Here is a 12054-nt window from a genome sequence, read left to right as displayed (position 1 = left end):
TGTGTCCCCTGCTAGGCCCTCGGTTGACCGAGGCGACTAGGGGTTACGGCGCGACAGCAGTCTTTGGCGTATCGACCGTTGTGTCCCCTGCCAGGCCTTCGGCGGGCCGAGGCGACTAGGGGTTCTGGCGCGACAAAGATTCTTTGGCGTATCGACCGTTGTGTCCCCTGCCAGGCCTTCGGCGGGCCGAGGCGACTAGGGATTACGGCGCGACAGCATTCTTTGGCGTATCGACCGTTGTGTCCCCTGCCAGGCCTTCGGCGGGCCGAGGCGACTAGGGGTTACGGCGCGACAGCATTCTTTGGCGTATCGACCGTTGTGTCCCCTGCCAGGCCTTCGGCGGGCCGAGGCGACTAGGGGTTACGGCGCGACAGCATTCTTGAGGTGACTGCTCGGCGTGGGCCGTGGCGTCTACCTCGATATGATCGCGGAGGGGATAAACACTTTTATGGAAAATTTGGGTGATTCTTCATTAGATGTAAACATGCGTTGGGGTGCCAACAATTGGTTTGGACACCTCCGCCGCTACACAAAGTACTTCCTGAGGTTGTCAGTGTTCCAACGGCTCATCAGATGCACACCCTCCATGTCGGTCAGCCGGTATGTACCCGGCCTCATTTCTTTAACCACTTTGTAGGGACCCTCCCAGTTGGCCGTTAGTTTACCATGAATGTTTCCCTTGTTGGTGGCGGCCGACTTTCTTAGGACTAGATCCCCTACTTTCAAGTCCCTTCTGTGAACTCTTCGGTTGTAAGCTCTTCTCATTCGGTTTTGGTATACCGCCAAGTTGAGGCGTGCTGTATCTCGGCTTTCTTCAACCAGGTTTAGGGAGGTTCTTAAGCCTTCCTCATTTTCAACCTGGTTAAAGGTGGCCGTTCTGAATGTCGGCACCGTTGCTTCAATTGGCAGGACTGCTTCGGACCCGTAGACTAAGTGGAACGGACTGTACCCCGTTGCTTCTTTCTCCGTGGTTCGCAGGGACCACAGGACGCCGGGTAGTTCATCGGCCCATCTTCCCTTTAGGTCTTCAACTGTCTTCTACAAACCGTTGAGGATTGTTTTATTGGCCGCCTCCGCCTGTCCGTTGCTCTGTGGGTGACAGACGGAGGAGTATGCAAATTTGATACCGAGTTCTTCCAGCCAGCTGATTATTGTGTCACTCCAAAACTCTCGGCCGTGGTCGAATACCATGACTTGGGGTAACCCAAAACGAGTTATGACATTTTCCCAGATTACCTTTCTTACGGCTGCCGTCGTCTTTGCAGGTACTGCTACAGCTTCAACCCATTTGGTGAAGTAGTCAACGGCGACAATCAAGAACTTTCTTCCGCCGGATGCCGTTGGAAATGGCCCTAGTAGATCCATCCCCCACTGTGCGAAAGGAAGGGGATTAAGTACCGGCTGCAGGTCTCGGGATGGCGCATGTATCACTTTGAAGCATGCATTTGACGATTGTTGCATTTTTGGTCTTGGCTCTGGAATCCGCAAGCATGGTGGGCCAGAAGTAGCCGGCTCGGAGAGCTTTGTGGGCTAGTGTTCTTGCCCCCATGTGATGGCCGCAGATGCCTTCGTGGATCTCTGTCAGTATTAGCTCCGCGTCGGCTGGACCGACGCACTTTAAGAGTGGCCTCGTCACGGACCTCCTGTACAATTCCCCTTCAAACACCAAGTACCTTGCTGCGATCCTCTTTATTTTCTGCGAGAGACTGCGGTCCTCCGGTAGTTCACTTGTCAATTTGTATTTCATTATCGGAGTCATCCACGTTGTCTCGGTCTCTATGTTACCCACCATGCCGACGGCCTCAGTAATGCTCTTGGCATTCCTGATGTCCACCAGCACGGTTCGGCTGACATTCTTGATGGTTGAACTGGCGAGTTTTGAGAGAGCGTCGGCTCGGTTGTTCTCAGACCTGGGAATGCATTGTATCTGAAAAGATTTCAACTTTGAGGTGTCAGCTTTTACCCTTTCCAGGTATCTTACCATTCCGTCGTCTCGAGTCTCGTACTCTCCTCTGATTTGATTAGCCACCAAAAGTGAATCTGTTTTCAAAATGATGTGCTCCGCCCCTGCGGCCCTAGCTAGCTCGACTCCGGTTATCACCGCCTCGTATTCGGATTCGTTGTTTGAGGCCGAGAAGGTAAATTTCAAGGCGTACTCGAACTCGTCCCCGTTTGGGCTGATGATAAGTATGCCAGTGATGTGACCATAATTGGCGCATATTTAGCCCCCGAATTACCATTGTTTCCATGCTTTTTAGTGCCTATTTGGGTCATTTCTTATCTTTAGTTCTTTGTTTTGCATATTCTTTGAGATTTTGATCCCTTGGTAGGAAAGGAGTAAGAATCTTGCATTTTCATGGCAAAACGAGGCTAAATTGATCGTATTCAATGACCAAGCATCAAGGAGAGACAAGACTAGAAGGCCTTTGTACATATTATAGTAGAAGAGCATTGTTGAGAAAAGGATCCTTGAGTCCCCAAGGAAATCCCCAAGGAATTCATGAAGAAAAGGGAAGAAAAGAAGAAGAAAAGGCTGCTTTGCCGCTGGACAATCCGAACGGATTGTACACAATCCGTCCGTCCGCCCTCGCCAATCCGAGCGTCCTTCATAGGAATCCGCTCGGATTCCCCGTCGCCAATCCGAGCGTCTTGACCAAGAATCCGCTCGGATTCTCCAGCCCAGATCCGGCCGTCCCGACTCCCAGCCGCACGGATTTCAGTACAGCACGTTTTCGTTCTTCAAGCCACGATAAGAGAAGCCCTTCTCTCGGAGAATACCGGAGTCTCCTTACTCAACTTAAAAAGTGTAATTACTAGTTTAGCCCTTAGTTAACCCTAATGCATCCTCTCTAATTTTCACTATAAATACCCCATTAGTCTAATTAGAGGAGCATGTTCTTCTTATCAATATTTAGAGTAGTTAATATTAATCAAATCTCTCTTCAATATTATAATCAAATATTAATCAAGTTTTAATCCAAGTTTTAGTTCTTTAATCTCTCTCTTGTTCTTTCTTTATTTTGGGTAATTAGAAGATTATTGGGTTTATTGGGAGATTGACAACCTTCCATCAATCATCAAGTTCTTCTATTATTCTTTGCATCTTTATTATTGGAATCATTAGTAGGTATAATCTCTTAATCCCTTTTTAATTATTGCTAATTACTTTCATTTATTCATCATGTTTCATTATGTTAGTATGATTGACAACCTTTCTAGCATGATCAATATGATAATGAGTGAGTAGTCTCTTAGCTAGGGTTTAATGGGTGATTAGGGGAAACCAACATGGGGAATGATTCATGCTTAAATTAATATGCTTTCATATCTTATTTGCTTGCTTGTTTTGATCTTAATACATGCACATGTTATATTTGATGAAATGCTAAGCCTATGAATCCTTGCATTTACTATCATCTTCTATCCTTTCAACTTGACTTATAAGACATAACCCAACTCGAGTCTTGTTAGACCATGCATGTGTTGAGTAGGAAAGATTAAGTTGACTTGTAGGTGTTGTACAATCTAATCGATTCGGCTCCGGGACCCAAACTTTCCTAGGATTGTAAGATATAACCCAACTCAATCCATCACAACAATAATTGCTTGCTTATAAATTGAGAACATGTTTGTATGATCATATCCCATGAATCCCCTATGAACCCATGACACCCTAGTGCCTTTAATCAATTGTTTACACCCCTTATTTTATTTACCTTGTTAGTTTACTTTCATTGTTATTTTAGTTTAGTAACCTTCTACATCAACCCCATTTGTGACACCCCTTAGACACTACTAGCTACAATAGAATTCTCATTTCAATACCCGTCCCTTGGGATCCGACCTTTACTTACCTCTTTACTAATTGTAGAGTTGTTTGTGGAGTATAAATTGTGTTTTGTATCGACCATTGACCAACGACCACATATGCTTAATTGTGAACACCAAATGGACTCGATCAAAAATGGCGCCGTTCTGGGGGACGGTGTTTAATTGATTTAAGATTTCTTTTATTGTTTTTAGTTGTGTCTTTTTCACCTTGGGAAGTAAAACTCCTCAAGGTTTGTTCTAATTGTTTTCTAGTTGTTTGATATTTTGCATGTCTAGAAGGCTACAAAGAGATTTGTTACCTTTTGACCGTGAAATCGAAAGAACCTTGACGAATAATAGGAGACTTGTTAGGAGGAATTTGGGAGGTGTTGGTGAAGTTGTTCAACCCACTAGTGAGTTTGTCAATCCTTTCGCAATAGAAGGAGAAGAGAACCCATTAAACAATACCACACAAAATCCACCTACAATGCCTAAATTTTCGTCACACTCTATACCCACCGAGGAGGATTTACCAAATGGTACTCCTACCCCACAACATCTTACCGGAAACTTTATTGCCAAGTCCGCCTTCATCCAACTAGTTGAGAGGAGCCAATTCGGGGGAATGCCTAGTGAGGACCCTCATTCTCATATGGAAACCTTTTGCGATTATTGTGAAGCTATCTCTCAAACGGGCGTGACTCAAGACCAAATAAGATGGGTCTTATTTCCTTTTTCGTTAATCGGCACCGCAAAGCAATGGTTGAAGGGCCTTGATAAGGCCACCCTTGGAATAGATTCTTGGAAGAAGTTGGCTCTAGCTTTCTACAAAAATTCTACCCACCGGAAAAGACTAACATGCTAAGAGCTCAAATTACAGGTTTTAAGCAAAGGGATGAAGAATCTTTGTATGAAGCTTGGGAGCGGTTCAAAGGTATTTGTCGCTCATGTCCTCACCATGGACTTAGCGAATGGTTTTTAGTGCAACAATTTTGGAATGGTTTATATGAAGATTCAAGGAACATTCTCAATATGGGATCAAATGGAATGTTCACCGTAGTTGATGACAATCAAACATGGAACAAGATTGAGGAGATGGCGGTCCATAATTCACAATATAGTAGGCCTCGCAAGGCTACTAGAGGAGGAAAGTATGAAGTGGATTCCGTTACTCAATTGGGTGCTCAACTTAGTGCTCACATTGACACAATCAACTTGAAGTTTGAACAAGCTATGGCTAGACTTGAGGAAAACTCAAAAACATCAAAGCATCATGTCAATGCCATGACGGCATCCTCATCAATCCCAAGTGGGATATTTGAGAATTGTGGAACCTTGGGTCATGACTCAAGTGAGTGTAGGGGAACAACCGAACAAGTTAATGCTTTCCAAGCTTACAAAAGTGGTACCCCTTATTCAAATTTTTACAATGAAAACACCAAGTTCCATCCAAATCTCTCATACAAAAGCCAAAATGTTCAAAACCCTCAAACAACATACACTCCACCACCCATGAGAAATCAAAATCAAAGACCCTTTTTCAATCAAAACCAAGGCTACCAAAATCAAAATCCATACAATCACCAAAATGACCAAGGTTTTGATGTCCAAAAAGCGGTCCTCCAAATGCAAAAGAATCAACAAGAATTTTTCACCCAAATGCAAAAAGATAGCCAAGCAAAAGATACCACCATCAACAACATTCTAGCTCACACCAAGATGTTGGAAACACAATTGACTCAACTAGCATCGTTAAGCTCACAAAGACAAAAGGGGCAATTACCACCTCAAGGTAATCCCCCTAGACATGAAACGGTTAGTGCCATTCACTTGAGAAGTGGTACAAGATATGAAGCACCGAAGAAGCAAGTTGAGGATGAAGTTGTGAGAGCTAGTGAGAATGAAGTTGTGGTGCAAGGTCCCAAAGAAGAGGAATCATCCAAAGAAGAAAGTTCAAAGAAAAATGAAGACAAAGCCAAAGAGAAGGAGCCCATTGTGGTTAGACTTCCTTTTCCAAGTCGTCAAGCCAAGCCCAAATTTGATGATCAACTTGGAAAGTTCATGGAAATTGTGAAGAACTTAGAAGTCTCAATTCCTTTCACGGAATTAATCAATCACGTTCCGGCCTATGCAAAATACATGAAAGATATCCTCACAAAGAAGAAGTCGATCCGGAAACTTGAGACCATCGCCTTTACTAAGGTGAGTAGTGCAATACTTCAAGGGAGTTCACCTCCAAAGTTAAAGGATCCGGGAAGCTTCTCAATACCATGTACCATTGGCGACACGACGATCAACAAAGCCTTATGTGATCTAGGGGCTAGTGTGAGTGTCATGCCGTACTCGGTGAGTAAAAGGTTGGGAATGGGAGAGCTTAAGTGCACCAATATCACTCTTCAAATGGCCGATAGATCGACGAAGACACCATTAGGGATATGGGAAGATGTCCCCGTGCGAATTGGGAAGTTTTTCATCCCGGTAGACTTTGTCATTGTTGATATGGAGGAAGATTCCAACATTCCAATCATCTTAGGAAGACCTTTCCTACACACCGCGGGTGCGGTGATTGATGTGAAACATGGAGATCTCACTCTAGAAGTGGGAGATGAAAGCATAACTTTTAATCTTGACAAAACCATGAGAGCTCCTCGTTTGCATGAGCCATGTTTCATGATTGATCATTATAGCCGGAAAGATGAAAGGAAGAAATCGGAACTCCAATGGAGGAAGAAAGTTGAAGATGCTCCATTCAAAGAGCAAGTGAATTGTGACAAGGAGAGTTTCCAAAGCTCATCAAAATCAACCAAGGAAGAAGATGATGGCCTCATTGGCCAAGAGAAGAAATTGGGAGAGTTGTCTCCATCTAAGCAAGAGATTTTCAATGATCAACTCAATGAAGTTTGTGGTCTTTGGGACGACGAATTTGAAGGGATCTTTAATCCCTAAATTGGGCATGCCATCGATCATGATCAACAACAAGGGCCACGGTCTATTGAGGACCTCTACCACAACAATGAACAAGCTTTTGATTACTTCTTCAAGGTGTTGAGCAACATCAACAACACCTTGAACATGCCCCCTTGACATCTCATCAAGAATGAGAGTTTGGTGGAGTCCTCCCTAAACCACCACTTGTAAATATTTCTAACTCCCTAACTTACTTTTCAATTTTTGTATTGCATTTTTGTCATTTTTGGATTTTATTTACTTTGATCAAAATAATTGTCATGAAAAGAGAGAAGTGAGGGAGGGATTAACAATTTCAATTGATGTGTAGTGCTTTACCTTAGTGTGGGAATGGCAATTGCCTAGGCTATTCATGCCTTAGTAGTGCCCCCACAATGAAGAACACAAGATTTGAAAGAAAGAAAGAAAGAAGGATAAGGGAATGCGTTTGTGCACGGATGGAATCAATCCGTGTACACAGGACCAATCCGAGCGGATTCACGAGAATCCGCCCGTCTCGAAGAAGATCCGAGCGTCCTGCTGAGAAGACGCCCGTCTTGGGCTGTGCTGAAATTGCAAATTTCTTGTCTGTCAAAGAATCCGAGCGGATTTCTGGAAAGACGCCCGTCTCACAGAATCCGTCCGTCTTGTGAAGAAGACGCCCGTCTTGAAGCTGAAGGAAAACAAAGAAAAATCTCTGGATAGAAATCCGTCCGTCCTGCACGAAATCCGCCCGTCCCACAAAAAGAATCCGAGCGGATTCCCCAGAATCCGCCCGTCTCTAGGCGGGATTTTGAAAATTTTTTGAAGCTGAAGAATCCGCACGGATTGCGCCCAATCCGCACGGATTGTCCCTGCGTCTTGAAAAATCCCGAGTTCTTTAAATACCCATCCCACCTTCATTCATTCATTCATTCATTCATAAACACTACCCATAACATCAAAACCCTCATCCTCTCCATCTCAAAAACAAAAACCCTCAACAAAACTCACCAAAATCAAATCAAACCATCCTTCAAACAACAAATCAATCACTCCATCTTCAATAATAATCAAAACCAAGAACAAAATCTTCACCTTTGAGTCGATTTTTGATTTCATAAAGGCAAAGCCTTTCACCTTCAAATCGATTTGGGCATTCTACAAATTGAAGATTTTTGACTCTTTACTTGGTTAGTTCATCAAATGGCAAGAACAAAGGGAGCAACAAAGGCAACAAAGGCACCAAAAGCAAAGGCTCTCTCTCAAAGGCAAAAAGCTCTACAAACAAAGAAAGCTTTGGCAATGGTGGTAGCAACACCAAGCTTGGAGGTGCAACAACAACAACAAATTTCTATGGGAGCATCACCTTCTACTCCGTGTCGATCAACTCTTACATTATCTGGAGGTAACTTTCATTTCCGATACCCATAGAAATACATTTGTCAAGTTTGCTATGAAACAAATCCAATCCACCAAATTCATATGTCAAGATGCTTTAGAGAAATTAGGTGTTCTTGAACAAACAAGAGTCTTTTTCAATGCCATGGGTTTGAAGAAATTATTTGAAATGAAGGAAGTAACATACCCCTCCCTTGTCTTGGAATTCTTAAGTTCTTTAAAAGTGACAAAAGTTGAGAATAGGAAAATATTGAGTTTCGTCTAGCTAACACTAGTAGACGCATCACCTTTCCTAATTGGGTGAAATTTTGGGTCTTAGCGATGAACATAAATATTATAGGCAATATGGTAAGTATGACCCCGAGCCTCTCTGGGAGGCAATCTCTGGGAGGAAATTTGAAGATTTTCATGCTTGTCGTTCTCTTTTGGTCCATCATCCGGGCATAAGAGTATGGCACAAAGTTGTGGGAAATACCATAATTGCTAGGAAAGACACCAATCATTTCACGGGACTCGATTTTATTCTCCTTGAATCAACTTTGAATATTGGAAGAATTCACACCAAGCCTTACAATTCTTTGAGGCTATTGGTTGATAGATGGCTCCATGTAGATAGTGGGAAGAAGGGTCAAACCGTTATTGTTAATGGCGGCCTTGTCACGGTCCTAGCCAAGCACTTTGATCCTAATTTCAATAAGGATAGCAAGTACAAGGCAAAGGAAGGTGGCCATCTTATTGATTTGTCCATCATGATTAACAAGTTTAAGTGGGTTGCTCACAATCCACTTGACAACAAGTATGGGTGGCTTACTAGTGAGGCTCGATCATTCACTTTACCCGCCAAGATTTGCCGTCTTAGTGTCCACCGGGCCAACTATTTACTTCCCCTATCCGAGGAAGCCGAGTACATCATTCAACAACAAAAGGGTGATCATGAAACTCCCTCCTCTTCCATTGTCATACCGCCTTACCCCTATGAATATGAAGAGTTTAAACCGCAAGGAGTTGAAACTAGAAAAGACTATGTAACTCTTCTTATGCAAGCCATGCACAAGCAAGCTTATGAAGATCGGAAGAATGCTTATTTGGCTCAATATCCTCCCCTCTTACATCTAGCTAGGCAAGGACTCCTTGATCCATCTTGTCCTTTGCCTAGTTGGGCGGATAGAGAAGCCTTATTTCCGGGTGCATCTAGGGACGTGGTGGAAGACAATGAGGTTGTTGGAAATGGTGAAGAATTTGATGAAAACATTGAGGAAGAAGCAAGTGGAGATGAAGAAGGAGATGAAGAAGGAGATGGTGAAGATGATGAGGAAAGCAAAGAAGAAAGTGCCAAGGAAAGTGGCAATGTGACCACTTCTCATGAGGGAAGTGGTGATGATGACAGCATGATGGAAGACTAGCCTTGGAGACTCCTACACTCCCATGGTTTGTCTATATCTCTTTGTATTTTATTTCATTTTGATCATTGTTGGTTTAGTCCTAGCAACATCAAAGGACTCACACCTCGGTACCATTGAGGTGTTCTTTATTGTTCCCATTTTTGAAAATCCAAAATGACAACCTAATTTCATGCATAGCATAGTGTGTGCATGAACTATACCCATACTTTGACATTAGCAATAGTGTCTCATTTGGTTTGGGGAAGTTAATGCATACACAATGGGAGGTAATCTAAATTATCCTCTCCGTCATAACAAAAACCATGCATCATGTAGTATAGCTTAGTGTAGAATTGCATTTAGTATAGAAATCATGCATCATTTTTGCATAATTTCCATCATTTTGGCCATTGAGGACAATGCCCATATTAGTGTGGGGATGGGAATTCTAACACTTAACTTTTATTCAAAAACCATAAAAATTGAAAAATTTCAAAAAATCATAAAAATTGAAAAAATTGAAAAACCAAAAACAAGTTCATTTCCTTTGTATATATTGTGTTTGTTTATCCTTGTTCACTTTGATCGACTACGCCACATCCGAGACATGAGGATATTGAAGACCGCATGGTATGATCTTTCCAATCTCCTTTTTCCTCTTTATGTTAATGACTATGTGGCTTTATTTTGATTGATGCGGTAAAACAAAGTGAACTTAGGACTTGCATTTAGTTTATATGGCATATTAGTTGGTAGAATCATATGCATTAGGATGTTTATATGTTAGTTGCATCATGGCATGTAGTTTGCATGTTAGAAAAATTTTGTGAAACCGTCTACTTGGGAAGCTTGACAAGTGTATATAGGCCCTAGTAGATGCTTTTTATTCTTAAGACTTTGCTTGTTAGAATACTTGTAAAACACCCTAGGATGTGTCATGCTAGTATCCTTTGACCCATGGATTAAGGCCTAGTCAAGAGTACCTTGTGGTGTGATAACTCCTTGGCTACCGTTTATTCCAAGGTGACCCTTGAAACCATGCATACTTCTATCATTCATCCATGTTCTACCACAATTTTTGTCATCAAAGGGAATGGGCACAAAAAGAAATCAATTTGAGTTCAACGAAATGAAAAGTGATAGAAAGTTTGCAAAAATGCATCAAATAAAAAGAGGAGCAAAAATAGAACTCCTAAAAGCTTCAAATACAAGGCACCCTCGTTACTAATTGGGGTGACTTTGAAAATGTTCAAAAAGAAATGCAAAAAAGTTGTCAAGTGTTGAAATGCCAAAAATCAAAAGAAATGGCAAGAAAGTGTTCTCAAATGTCAAATGCCAATGAAATTGGGGGGAAAACAAAAATAAAAGCAAACTCCAAAAATGAAACTCAAATACTATCGATCCCTTTATCCATCATATCCATTTTTGTGCATGGTAGAGAGGGGACGACCCTTCTTCTTGTCTAGGCAAGAGGGGGAATTCCGCGATCCTCCAGTGTTTCTAACACCATAGGGAGTCTACTCTTGACAAAAGCATTTAACGATTGAGGACAAAGGTACCCTAGCTTGACACCTTTTGGAGGTGATTTATTGGTATCCTTCTAGGCTTAGTAGTTTGAACAAATTGCATCTATGAAGGATTGTGTACCCTTGAATTGCTTCCCTTGTAGATAATTTCCGCCACTTAGATGAGGAAAGTGGCTATTCTTTTTGTAGATGCATCCATTATGTGATTTTTGTGTGCTTAATGTTTGGATGTGTCGCCATTTTGGCAAGACCCACCTTGCCTTGCAAGAAGGCATCCTACCTCATGGTTGTCTTGTTGTGAGTTGAAGGGGCGGAGTGAGACCCGCTAATTGTCTCATATCGGCTATTATTATTAGGTTAGGTTAGTATTGGTCCTAGTCTTTGTCACCTCTTTACTCGGGACGAGCAAAGGTTCGGTTTGGGGATATTTGATGTGACCATAATTGGCGCATATTTAGCCCCCGAATTACCATTGTTTCCATGCTTTTTAGTGCCTATTTGGGTCATTTCTTATCTTTAGTTCTTTGTTTTGCATATTCTTTGAGATTTTGATCCCTTGGTAGGAAAGGAGTAAGAATCTTGCATTTTCATGGCAAAACGAGGCTAAATTGATCGTATTCAATGACCAAGCATCAAGGAGAGACAAGACTAGAAGGCCTTTGTACATATTATAGTAGAAGAGCATTGTTGAGAAAAGGATCCTTGAGTCCCCAAGGAAATCCCCAAGGAATTCATGAAGAAAAGGGAAGAAAAGAAGAAGAAAAGCTGCTGCCAGACAATCCGAACGGATTGTACACAATCCGTCCGTCCGCCCTCGCCAATCCGAGCGTCCTTCATAGGAATCCGCTCGGATTCCCCGTCGCCAATCCGAGCGTCTTGACCAAGAATCCGCTCGGATTCTCCAGCCCAGATCCGGCCGTCCCGACTCCCATCCGCACGGATTTCAAGATGCAAAGACGTTTTTCGTTCTTCAAGCCACGATAAGAGAAGCCCTTCTCTCGGAGAATACC

General features: G+C 42.5%; 1 non-coding gene across 1 annotated transcript; it reads right to left on the bottom strand.

Annotated features, from left to right (window-relative positions):
- Positions 1-4668: 4668 nt before the first annotated feature.
- On the bottom strand, positions 4669-4775 carry LOC141588944 (small nucleolar RNA R71). The gene has a single exon (XR_012519909.1). It is a non-coding gene; the product is annotated as a small nucleolar RNA R71 (small nucleolar RNA).
- Positions 4776-12054: the final 7279 nt, after the last annotated feature.

The sequence above is a fragment of the Silene latifolia genome, chromosome 6, assembly GCF_048544455.1.
Source record: "Silene latifolia isolate original U9 population chromosome 6, ASM4854445v1, whole genome shotgun sequence".
Taxonomy (NCBI): domain Eukaryota; kingdom Viridiplantae; phylum Streptophyta; class Magnoliopsida; order Caryophyllales; family Caryophyllaceae; genus Silene; species Silene latifolia.
This window is presented reverse-complemented; position numbering and strand designations above follow the sequence as displayed.